Here is a 13,464-nt window from a genome sequence, read left to right as displayed (position 1 = left end):
TTGTTTAATGAACTAATCATTCAATCAACAAGTATATATTAAACTTCAACTCTGTACCTAAAACTGTCTTAGACACTAGTGTTAAAAAATTTCAAAAGTGAAGCTCCCCAACTTGAAAGAATTTAGCTTCTTTCCTCAAAATAACTCTGTAAGTAAGAAGTACAAGAATTCTGATTCACCTTTTAAAATCAGACTAAGATTTAAGAGAGGCTGTTAACCTGCTTTAACAAAGGTTCAAACATTAGCAAGTCTTTAATTACCCAGCTCTCTTCCACACCCTCCACTTCAGTGAATTAGCACCAGTTCTCTGGTTCAGACTCCTTCCTCCTTTCTGTATGTCTGGTCTTGCTAGATCCAGATAAAAATCTACGAGATGTTATGGTTGTGGAAGGATGTCCCATTCCCTCTAGATCCCCAGAGAGTTGCCCTCTGTCAATCCTCCATCATCTTCATAGTATAAGGATCTCCCCCAGTAAAACCTGTTCACTCCAGTCTTGTACATCATTTTATCTGGTGATATTGCACCTCCCTGCAACATCATTTCTTTCCTTAGAAGCAAAAGTAGTTAATCATCTAGGAATGTGATGACCAATTTTAGCAGCTATTTCTATATTCCAAATCTTTTATTTAGTGACTGTAGAAAGGAAGGGCTGATTTGTGAGCTCTGTCCCTAATGTCAGAGTCTTCTTCCTTGACACCAAGGCTGTGAGTAGAAGTACTTCCTTGAACCACAAAAGCTTCAGACTTTTCCCCAGTAACACAAGTGGCAGCTAAAGGAGACATCACTTTTTCTTGTATGGGATTGGGAAGTTCCAAACCAATTTGAGATTGTGTTAATTTTTTTTTATTTATTTAAGGCAATGGGGTTAAGTGAATTGCCCAAGGTCACACAGCTAGGCAATGATTAAGGGTCTGAGAGGCCAAATTTGAACTCAGGTCCTCCTGACTCCAGGGCTGGTGCTCTATCCACTGTGCCACTTAGCTGCCCCTGAGATTTATTAAGAAAAATACTGGCCAAGATCACAGTGCTAATAGTCAAGAGAAAGGAACTTAAACTGAGTTTTTGTGACTTTCCTCCACATTATAATGCTAAAAATAGATTGGATTTCTCGTATTAGCTCTAGATTAAAGCTAGTTTCCCTTGCCTGCCTAAACCAAAATGCATGCCTCTGGGGGTAATGAGAACTGAGTTAAATAAAGAAGATGTCCACAAAGTAAAGGGAGCCCATGCTATAATATTTCTACATGCTGGTCTGAAAGGCATTTCAAAATATGCAAGTAATTTTCATTCTAGCCTTGTATTTTGTGGCAATATTGTGAATCATTCTGAGTCCTCTGGGAAGTGCTGAAATGTTAGGAGTTCCTTTTTCAATTATTTGACTTTTACTCATTTCTCTTTTTTTTTGCCTCTTTTCTATTTCAAATCCTTTTTAGCCACAGGCATTGAAGAAACCAAATCGAATGCACCTGTGGCCAAGGGCAGAGAGAGGTTTCGTGTTAAATAAAAATGTTTCTATGTGTTGACAGCTGGGTACATGATGCCATCTGATAACCTGCAGGCACAGCTATCATTGGGAATGTCTGCTAGGTACAATTAAACCTTCTTGATGATCTAGCTATCAGTTCCTGCAGCTGCAAGCATGTGGAATGAAGAATGGTCACATGAAGCATAAATCAAGTTCACCACACTGTGACTATTTACCCAGTCCTAAGTCTCAGGGTGTGTTCTTGGTCTGACAGAGATCTTTTCAGGGATAAAAGCCCAGAATTCAATACTTGGTACTCACTAGAATAATTTTAGATCTGCAAGCCAAAGGTCATGGAAATTCCATTTCCATGGACAATGTAAGAGTACAAGACACCAGCAGACAATAGGACCATGAAGAACAAGTCATGTAGTTATCATGCTGAATTCTCTGAGAGAGGGAACAGGCCACCTGAGTCTTGACTTTTGTTTTGTTTTGCTTTGCTTCTGCCCCAAATGACATCCTTATGGCCAAGTTAGGGAAAGTATACTCATGGTAATATATAGGCTTGAAAAGACCATAACCAAGGGGCCATTATTGCCAACTGGACATCAACAAGGACACAGGAAGTCAATAATAAGTTGAATCTAAGTTCAATGTATTATGCCACTGTAGGGGAAGAAAAACCACTAGGTTCTTGGAAAGTATTAAATGAATATGATATGTTTAATGTTTAAAATCTATCCTTAGGTAATCTGTTGTAGTGCTTTGGAGTCAGGAAAATATGTGTGCCTGTCCTTAATAACTGTGTGACCTTGGGGCACTCTCTGTACCAAGCAAGTCTCAAAGACTTGTAGTTTATGCTCTGAGTTGGTCTCTTCATTCCCTCAGACAGACTAGGTTCCCAGAGCAAAGATACTAGATTTCTTCTTTTTGAATTCTAGAATATCCCTGAAGAATTGAAAGTTTCCCCTAATGCTCACGAGCTCCCACTGGTGAGTTTCCTATAAATTATCTGTTTATATTATTTTTATATTATATTTATATATGTATTATTCATATTATATTAACTAAAAAGACTTAATTAGCTTTTAGAAATAGGTATTTAACAAGGAGGTATAGTAAGAAAAACACTTGGCACAAACCATCCTTCCAAAGTATGTGTGCCACACTCTTCCACAAATACATATATAGAGTCCAGGGGAATTTGGACTCAAGCTTACAATATGGCAAAGGGGTAATTCACAGTTCCTAGGTGCTAGAAATTTTTCCTCCCTTCATGGGACATTAATGAAGTTTCCTTTAGATATATTGGAGCATTCTGCAGCTGAGAAAAACTGCCTCTTCTCTACGTGTGTAGATTGTTTTCAGTTCCCATAATAGACACTATCACCAATCACTGCTTTTCAAAGATTGCTGCTAAGATCATCAAAGACGTACATATACTTCAATACTTTGAACTTCACAAAATGCTCCTCTTTTTAAGGCTAGGAGATCAACAGCCTTCTGTTTTACCTCCCCATTGAATCCCAACTAAATGATTCCTTCTCAAGATCTTGTTTCTCTCTTCTCTCCATTGGCAAGCATTTTAATACTTGCTTATTTTATACAAGGCTGTAAAGCAGCCTCAACCAAAATGGCAAAAAATCTAATAACTTCATTAATTTAGAGACCAATTTGGAATTTATGATAATTGGGAGGAGACTTTGGCTAAAGTTCACTATCTATGGTTTATTAAGCAAATGATAATAGCATCAAGGTTGCTTAATTTAATTAACAGAAAAACTATTTTCTGCCCTTAAGTACTTTAGGAACAACTATTCAAATATATATATGTGTATATATATATATATATATATATATATATATATATATATATATGTTTCATGTGCTAATTACAAATCATTCTTATCTCTTCACTAAAGCCATCCTCACAAGGAACTCTATTAGGCCACATTTTGTTAATCTAGTTTCAGTTACTTGATATAAATATCTAGATATCTTATTTAGTAGTCTGCATTCCAAATTTTATTGTAACACACTCTACCTTCAATTTGTCTAAATTAGTAAGATAGGCTTGGGAAAATTCTTCTAAGCAACTTCTTCCTGTTTCTAAATGGTCTTGCCTAGAAATTAGTGAATTTCCATCTGACCAAGCAATCATATAGACTTTCTCATCATGTTTCTCCAAAGGCTTTTGTTTTTACTGCATTCCTGTCTCCCATCTCATAGCACCTATCCACATGGAAGCTAAGAGACCATGTGCTCATTCTCTTTTTGCTTATAAATTCTGAAAAGATTATTCTCTTCCTATCCAATTCTGGCCCCAACTCATTTTTCAATACTTGTGCAAAATAGCTATGTTGATGAAATTAATTTTTAATTAGTCATAATATGGGAAATATGGATTTTTTGCTCTGTGTTTTAAATGTGGATGATTACTCTGAATTTCACCGAGAAAATCATAATGTCTTCTTGAGTATAATAGATATATGATATCATCATCTGAGAATAGGAACTTTTAAAGGACCTTGTTTTCAAAACAAAATTCCTTCTTTTACTTGCATTTTTCACATTATTCCTCATATATGATACTCCATTTCCTATTTCTGCATCTTTCTACTAAATTTTTGCCTTGCTTTGAATGTACTATCTTCTCTCCTTTATTGTTTAGAATATCTGTTCTTTTTCAGGACTCAGATCAAATATTGCCTTTTATATGGAGCCTTTTCTGATCACCCCAGTTGGAAACATCCTCCTTCTCCTAATATCATTTTGAATCCATTTTGTACAAGCCTATATTTTATATATTGTCTCTAACCATGGAATATAAGCTCATTGGCAGTAAATTTTATTTTGCTTCTGTTTTGCTTAACAGATGTTTGTTGATTGATTGAAATTGGTATAAATCTTTTAGGGGCGGCTAGGTGGCATAGTGGATAAAGCACTGGCCCTGGAGTCAGGAGTACCTGGGTTCAAATCTGGTCTCAGACTCCTAATAATTACCTAGCTGTGTGGCCTTGGGCAAGCCATTTAACCCCATTTGCCTTGCAAAAAACCTAAAAAAAAAAGAAATTGGTATGAACCTTTAGTAAACAAATATGCTTCCTATTTAATACCTCTAATATTTGGTAGAATATTGAACAAAGTTCTCTCTGAAATCATGTCTGCCTCAAATTCTTATGTAATCTTTGACATACAGTTAAAGATAAATTGTCTGAGGGGAGTTTTCAAGGTCTCATGTTGCTCCTTTATTTCTTATGAATTTTAAGAAAATATTTAGTCATATCTAGTCTATGCTCCAGGCAAATGCTCAACAGTTTGGTGTTCACTTTAACTGAAATTTCTAGGCAACTTTTCCACAAAATGGAAAGATGTAATAAATGGGGTCTTTTTTCTCCCATATTGAGTTGACTTTTAGATGAATAGAGAGATAGGGAAAAGTGAGTAAGTACCATTTTTCCTCATGTATAAGATGCTCCCATGTAGAAGACACCTTAATTTGGGGGCCTGAAATCTGAAATATATATATATATTACATAAAGTTATTGAACTCAAGTTTTATTCATCATTAAATTCATACAACTCCTCATCACTGTCAAAACTCCCATCCATTAGTTCATCCTCATCTGTGTTTGATGACAAATCACTGTCTTAGGAGAGGTTCTGACCACTCTCCTGCCTGTTCTCTGGCCTGTGGTTGACCACAAGCACTCCCTGGGCAAGTGTGTGGACACAAGTTTAGTCCATTCTGCTTCATGAACCTGAAGCAGCAGTTGTGACCTCCTTTGAAATTAGGAACTTCTTTTTCATCAGCAATTCTTCTTGCCTCATGCTAAACCCTCTTTATGGACACAAGAATTCCAATGGCCCTTTGCTCTTCAATCCATCTCTTCAATTCCTTCCCTAAATCAGGCCATTTGGCTGGCTTGTCTCTCATGGCCTTCTTCTGCCAGGGCATTTTCAGTAGGATTTCTTCTTCCTGTAGACAGTCTTGGATTGTTTTCTCAGTTGGAGGAGGACCAAACTGATGTTCAGCACCATGATTTCCCATTCACTTTTGCAAACTGGATCACTTTGAACTTGAATTCAGCACTGTACAAAAATCTTTTCTGAACCATTTCTGGGTAGAATGTAACAAAACATAATCTAATATACCAGTAACAAATGCAAAAAATGAGTGCAAAGACAAGCAAGAAAAAGCAAGAAATGCAAGTAAAAAGTCTACAGGCATTGTTTAAGATGCTCCCAGTGTTTAGACCTCAAATTTTTCAAAAAAGGGTGCATCTTATACATGGGTAAAATAATAATCATGGTGAGTCCAATTTCTTTTGCTTCCTAAAAGTCAAGTATCCTCTGAGCTGACTTCTGGTGAATGACTCTCTATAAAAGTAGGGATGTTCCTATTCCAAAGAACTCTTTGGAAAACTGTACTAGTTCCAGTTTTTGGACTATTTTGATCAGGATACTATTGTGACAGAGAAACTGTGGGGAATGTTCAAACTCCATTACTTTTTGGTCATGCCCTTTGGGTCAGGAAAAGATGCAATATACGGACAGGTGCAGTGATTGCAATCTTAGTCACTCCTTGGGGATCCCCCACCCCAGGGCATGCACATTGGAGAGTACTTGGAACCAGGTGCTAAACACTTCAAGCACAACCCTTGGAAATGTATTTAAGCAATTTGCCTAAGTAGAAGTCCTTTCTTTCTTTGACCAGCCACGCTGTTTCATCTCTTCTCTTCTCTGCTCTAAATTGGATCCACATGATCTGTTGCATGCTGCTGGAACAATGTGGCTCCAGCTCCATGATTTATGTTGATTTAAGCTTCTTTTCTTTTGTCTTTTTCCTTTTAACTTGACTACCACATTCCCAGCTCATAATTACCAATATGGCTTCTGTTCCATATGGTTGGATCTATGTTGATTTAAGCTTATTGTCTTTCCTTTTTCCCCTTTTAAGCATTTTAGCCCTTCTTAAACTCAACTTCTGCTAATCAGACTGCCATTTGAGAAACTCACTATTTTGATGCCCCTCCAAAGAACTTAACCTGTTTTATAATAATCTGTGAACTTTTTTAGTAATTTGTAAATTTTAGTAAAATCTGTGAATTAAGATCTAAGCTTTCTTACCTCCCTGAGTCAGAGATTGGTGAGGTTTTCACACTCAAAATGAACTCCAGTTGTATCTCCCCATACCAGTGAGCAACTCTGATACCTTCAGCTCTGCTTCTTAAAATCTCTAGTTTTCTGCATGATCAGCTCAAGGTCTACCTCCTACATGAGACCTTTCCTCTTTCCCTACCATTAGTCCTCTCTTCCTCCTTAAATTAGCTTGCAATAACTTGTTTACATGTTGTATTCAATCAGTGAGCAAACTTTAATAAAGTACCTACTGTTTACTAGGCACTACACTTAGCTCTCAAAAATGAGAATTCTTGCTCTTACCCTCTACAATTCAATCACTCTCAAAAGTATAATTGGAGACTCATGGATATTCCCTAAGCCCCTTTGAGTGGATTCACAAAATCAAAATTGTTTTCAACATAATACCAAAACATTTTAATTTTCAATATGATAAATATTGATAGCTATAATCAACATAAGCTCTTTAGGGTCCACAATAATTTTTTAAGAGCATAAAGGGATACTGAGACCAAAGAGTTTGAGAACCACTGCTGTATGTGCTATTGCAGTAAAACAACAATTTACAAATTGCAAGATATATAGAAAATAAATAAAAATTTCAATACATACATAAAATGAATACAAAGTGTTCTGTGGTGCAGTTATTAAGAGCTAAAGAAAATTGGGAAAGTCTTCTTGAAGGAGATAGCATTTGAGATAAGCTTTGAAAGGTACTGAAGATCTCAGTAAGTAGAGGTGAGGGGGCAGAGATTTCAGGCAAAAGGGGAAAGCCTGTACAATGGTGCAGAGGCAGGAAATAGAATATTGAGGACAGGGAAGAGGAAGTAGGACAGTTTCTCTGAAGCCTCTAGTGAGTAAAGGGCAAGTGATATGTGATCATCCTGGATGGATATAAACTGGTATAACATATACTCCTTGAAATCAAATACTATCTGCATTTTTGTATTTGTGATTTAAGTATCTGGGTCAGGGTTGTTTAGTTGTTTTTTCAGTCATGAACAACTCTTCATCACCTTCTTGGGTTTTTCTTGGCCAAGTTACTGGAGAGGTTTGAATTTTTGAGGAAACTGTTGCAAATAGGGTTAAGTGACTTGCCCAGAGTCATACATAATGTCTCCTGACACTGTACATATTTAGTACTTATAGATTCTAGTTGAATTGATTTGAATTAAATCAATGGAATGGAGAAAAGACTTAAATAGGATCTAGACCTCCTATTTCTTCCCCAAAACCAAATTTGCTTTGAACATTGTTATCTTGGCTACCTCCATATCTGACTCTCACTTTAGATCAGAACAAAAGCAAAAGTTGCTGTGAGTTGTCTAGCCATCTGCTCATCTTCATATGTACTGCTTGTAAAATTTCAATTCACTTTTGGCAAAACAAAGAACTTATCAGTTATTCAATCAGTCTTTAACTTCAATATGTTTAGTATGCATGTAAAATTAATTTCTATTTTTCCCTTGTACCTTGCTGAGCTCATCTGAACCACAACTCTCATTGATTCAAATGAACTCTGTGGGGCAAGGGAATTGGATGAAAAATGGGCTCATAATCTATATTGACACAGGAATTGAGATGCTACATTAATACAGGTAGCAGAATCATTAGGGAGCTATGAAATAGCTTCAAAGGAGGTAGTGCTAAGTATAAATACACTTATTTCCAAGTGTAGATTAATGTTACACACTATTATCCTCCCTAAGGAACCATTATGGTTAATTAAGGACAGGTTAAGTGCTGTAAGATTGTCCACAACCAACACTAAACTAAACTGGTTGGCAAATTGGCCCAAACAGCAGGCTGCTTTCTGAAAGTAGAATGAACTAATTGAAAAGTTTGTGTGAGCTTATAAGATTGCCCACCATATTGCATGCTCAAATTGATAGCAAGTTATCTTGTGAAAGATGCTTAGAGTGAACAACTTTGAAATTACATTGAGATAATTTTCTGTAAATTGGAATAGTCAAATGCTAAAAAAAGTAATTTTTGCAAGTTTTTCTCTTATTAAAAACTTTCTAAAGGAAATTAAATGATGATGAGAAAAGTTATATATCTGTATTTACATCACCTAGCTGACTGCCATACATTCTGTTAGCTAGAGCTACTTTCAATGATCACATCTTTTAGGTTATAGAAAGATTAGGAGATACAACTGTAGTTCATTTTGGGGGTGAAAACCTCATCAATCTCTGACTCGGGAAGGTAAGAAAGGCTTAGACTTTAATTCACAGATTTTACCAAAATTTACAAATTACTACAAAGTTCACAGATTACTTTAAAAATTTCACAATTTAAGTTCTTTGGAGAAGCAGAAAGATACTGGAAATTTTCTATGCTGAAAAAAATTACAGATTTTTGATGGGTAGATGGATGTGGTTATATGGGGAATATCTTTCCATCTTCCTAAATTTAATTCTAGCCTTAGACACTTAGTAACTGGGTAACCATGGTCAAGTCATTTAACCTTGTTTGCCTCAGTTTCCTCATCTGCGATATGAGCTAGAAAAGAAAGTGGCACACCACTACAGTATCTTTGCCAAGAAAACCCCAAATGAAGTCACAAAGAGTCAAGATATGATTGAAATAGATCTATATAGCTAAAACTATAGATGCTTATGTATACATATATATGTTATATATGATTTTTACATATATATGGAGAAAGAGAGAGAGAGAGAAAATGAGAGAGAGAGAGAGATATTGTGGTATTATTATGTGATGAGAAGGGCTAGTCATTCACTTCCTCCTGTTCTCTACCTTCATGTGGCCAAAGTCACTCCCCCCCCCCAGATCTTCCTTTTGAGTGCAGCTTTCTCTCTAATTACTCCTTCAATCCATCTCTCCAAAAATTTATTTTCCTTTTAAACCAACCTTAGAAAAAACAATGGAAAGGAAAAATAATGGAGGTACAATTTCTACCACAAGTCATAGCTTCATCCAACCAAAACTGCTAATTAATTTTTTTGGTCTAAAAAGAAACAAATCAACATTTTTCTCTGCCTACTTGGAGAAGTTACAAATAGACAGAATCAATAACTACTTCTGTTTGTTTCTTTAACCTGGGATCCATAAACTTGAACGAGAAAAAAATTTACATCTTTATTTTCATTAATCTTTAGTTTATAATACAATGTGTTTTGTTTTATTATGCATTTAAAAGCATTCTGAAAAAGAGGTCCTTAGGCTTCACCAGACTGCCAAAACTACCCATAACATTAAAAGGTTAAGAACTTATGTTCTAGTCTCAGAAAATCACTTTCTTTCTCAAAGATTTCACTATCTGTCAATGTTTTTTTATATCCTGTTTGGTAGCAGAGTTTGTGCCCACAGAAATCATCTGAAGTGGTAATAGCCATTAATGGTTAGGAAATTTTTTCCTGTATTGAGTAGAAACTGTAATCTTTTTTCCTTAGTGTTACCCCTCAAATATTTGAAGATAGCTATCATGTCTTCTCCCATTCAGGATAACCTTAAATTTAATTAAAAATCTTAAATTTCTTCAACTTATGAGTGATTATATTACTTAAAGATTCAGAATAGTAGACAGAGAACAGGAGATATATGTGTCATAAGAAGACAAGGGAGAAAGACAAAAAAGTACCTTGAGATGAGGAACCATCTTTAGTGCAAGATAAATGTATATATATGCATTGACTGAGAAAGAGAAAGAACAGTCAATGGCCTAAAAATCTACACAAACATCAAGGATAAGAACTGAGAAAATGTCCCTGAATGAAGTAATTGTGGAGAAAACAATTTCAATTATGTGATAGAAGACAGATTGCAAGGGAGTAAGGGGTAGTGATGAATATTTGGGAAGAAAGTAGAGGCAGAAAGTCTATGAAATTCTTTTTAGAAACTTAACAGTGAAGAGGACAATATAGGATAATATTTTCAGAGTGTAAAAGAACCAAAGGAGGCAATAAAAAAAGAATATGCGGGGCAACTAGATGGCATAGTAAATAGAGTACCAGCTCTGGAATCAGTAGGTCCTGAGTTCAAATTTGACCTCAGACACTTACTAATTACCTAGCTGTGTGACTTTGGGCAAGTCACTTAACCCCAATGCCTTGCCTCCCCCCCCAATATGAAAGATCTGAGATTGTTATTGTAAAGAAAAAATAATGTATGGCTTAAAAAGGGAATGATCAATCAAGTAAGATCTCAGATTGAGAAAGGAGGGATCAAAAGTAAAAAATAGAAAAGTTATCCTTAGCTAGGATGAGGCCAACATTATTCAAAGAAAGGAAAAGAGCATAGAAGCCCGAGTACGGAGGATAGCTTTGTACAGATCTTTCTGGATCCTTTTTCCTCCTTTTATTTCTATGACACCACTAATATTTGGTTCTCTTACTACTTCTTAGACTTCACTTTCTTTTCCATTCTAGGGTGAATATAATACCTGTCTTTATGTGAAGGGCTATCAGAAAAGTAAAAGGTATGGGGAGGTGGTAATGGCAGTAGAACTGGGGACCTCAAGAGAGGAGAAAGAATGGAATAGCCATCATGGAGAATTGGCTATGCAATCAATTAAGAGTCATAGGGTCAAAAACAGAATTGGAAGGGATTTTAGAGGTCATCTTATATTGGAAAGGGTGGAAAAAAAGAGGTGATCAATAGTTCTAGTTCATATTTTCCTGCCAGCTAGTAGCAAATGCTTTTCTAAACAAGTCATTTAGGGTTGGGGGTGGTGAGTATAAATCAGTTTAGAAGAGAGCAGAGCCCTCCTACAAAGCATATATCTAAATAAGATTTATTAAAGAATATTCTTTATAACTGACTGAAATATCGCAGACCGCAGATGAGAGTTTGCTTCAAATCTTCAAGTCTATAGCTCAGGTTGTGTGACTATTAGATTTCAACACAAATTTGTCTTTGGCAACAGATCAAGTCATGAGAATGTTACGATAAAAATAATGACAATTTCCATTTTTACCCATGAAAAGCCTTATTTTGGATATGAGTCAGTGATATTCTTCAGTTTTTCCTGCTTCCTAGGAGATCTAGAGCAGCAACAAGTGGAGGAAGAAGATACAATTTTTTTTAACTTCTACTATGAGATTTTCCAGTACTGTGATGGTAAGAGGGACTAATAAAAGAGAAAAGGAAAGTCTTACAAATTCTATGAATATGTAAATTTATTGGTCCTGTTCTTATGGAGATGGGGTCTGCTATAATGCCCATAAAGTTAGACTCTGTAATATTAATTTTTAAATTTTGTAGCACCCAGAGAGGTTCATACATCCACACAGGTGTCCAGCAAACTCACAAGGGACCACATGTCAAAACAAAGATGCCATTAAGTTTATTCACTTCCTAAATTCCTGACTTATCACTTAACTTTTCTGGGCCATTCTTTCTCCAAATTCCAAATCATGCTATAATTACAACAAATAGTTTAACATTCTCTCAGGGCTCTTTTTTTGGCACATGATATATTGGAATGTTTAATATTTATGAGATGGAATAGCAGGCAATCTGCTGGGAGCTAAAATAAGCCCTATAATATCCCCTTATTTTACAGATGAGGAAACGAAGACCCATAGAGGACAAGCAGTTTGCCCAAAGTCATGAAGGTAGAGAGTGAAAGATCAGGATTGTAATGAAATAAGCCACAGAACAAAATACAGTCAATTCTGTTATAATTCGACATGAGTTCCTAAAAAAACACAATAGACAAAATTAAAAACTACAGAGCCTATGGGAAAATGGGGTTAGGGGCACTCAGAAGCTTCATCAATGACATAAAAAAGATAGAAATCTAAACAAAAGAGTATCACGGTTTTATACATGCTAAATGAATAAGAAATACATAAATACTATAATAAATAGTGACTGCCTCCTGGTCTTCCAGTACCACTCAGAGGGTGGAACCTCAACAGGCTTCAACTTCAGGAAGTTGTGAAAAGAGGTGGTGAAAGAGGAGGGGACAAAGACAGACAAGCCTCACTGCCCCCCCCCACCATAGTTACTACTTCATCAGAAGATATATACTAAATATGATTCTTTACCTTAAATAAAACCTAAAGTTGATCTCAGTCCCACTTGAACTTATCTCAGGAGTCAACTCAAGGAGCCCTCCCTGAAGGATCTTGGTCACATACTTTGTGAGTTGTTGCCCATGAGAAGCATGGGTGGGTTGGCCCTATGACCAGGTACATGAATGCCCAATGGCTCAGCCTACTCCTTGAGATGCCCAGGGTGCCAGGCCCATTTCCACAAAGGTTGTGAGCCATGATCAACTCTGGCAAGGCTTTTCCCTTGGGTTGGTCATTGTTACATTGCTTCTCAGATTGGAGAGTGGAACTGGAGTTCTCCCAGTCTTCTTTTCTCTTCCCCAAAGCATTCTAAGTGAAGGAGGATAATTCCAAAATGCTCTCCCCCATCCCCAAGAAGCAGCCTTCTTCCAACCATATGGTTTGCTACATAAGCAAAATACAGGTGTTGCCCAAACTGCTCCTTAATGTATTTATTGGGAAAAAACAAAATTTGGTTTTTAAAACAATCATTACAGGGGCAGCTAGGTGGCACAGTGGATAAAGCACCGGCCCTGGAGTCAGGAGCACCTGAGTTCAAATCTGGCCCCAGACACTTAATAATTACCTAGCTGTGTGGCCTTGGGCAAAGCCACTTAACCTCATTGCCTTGCAAAAAACAACAACAACAACAACAAAAAAAACCCAATCATTATAATAAAAATGGAATAATGGTATTTGATATCCAAGATTTTGTGCTTAGATAGTAAAAAGTATTATAGTACACAAGTATTAAGAGGCCAAGCAAGACTAGGAGGTACAAGGACTGGTAGGTTAGTAAAATGGAAGAATTCTAGGAATTATTGAGGCTC

This window comes from Macrotis lagotis, chromosome 7, assembly GCF_037893015.1.
Source record: "Macrotis lagotis isolate mMagLag1 chromosome 7, bilby.v1.9.chrom.fasta, whole genome shotgun sequence".
In the NCBI taxonomy this organism is placed as follows: domain Eukaryota; kingdom Metazoa; phylum Chordata; class Mammalia; order Peramelemorphia; family Peramelidae; genus Macrotis; species Macrotis lagotis.
Note: the sequence above shows the minus strand (reverse complement) of the source record.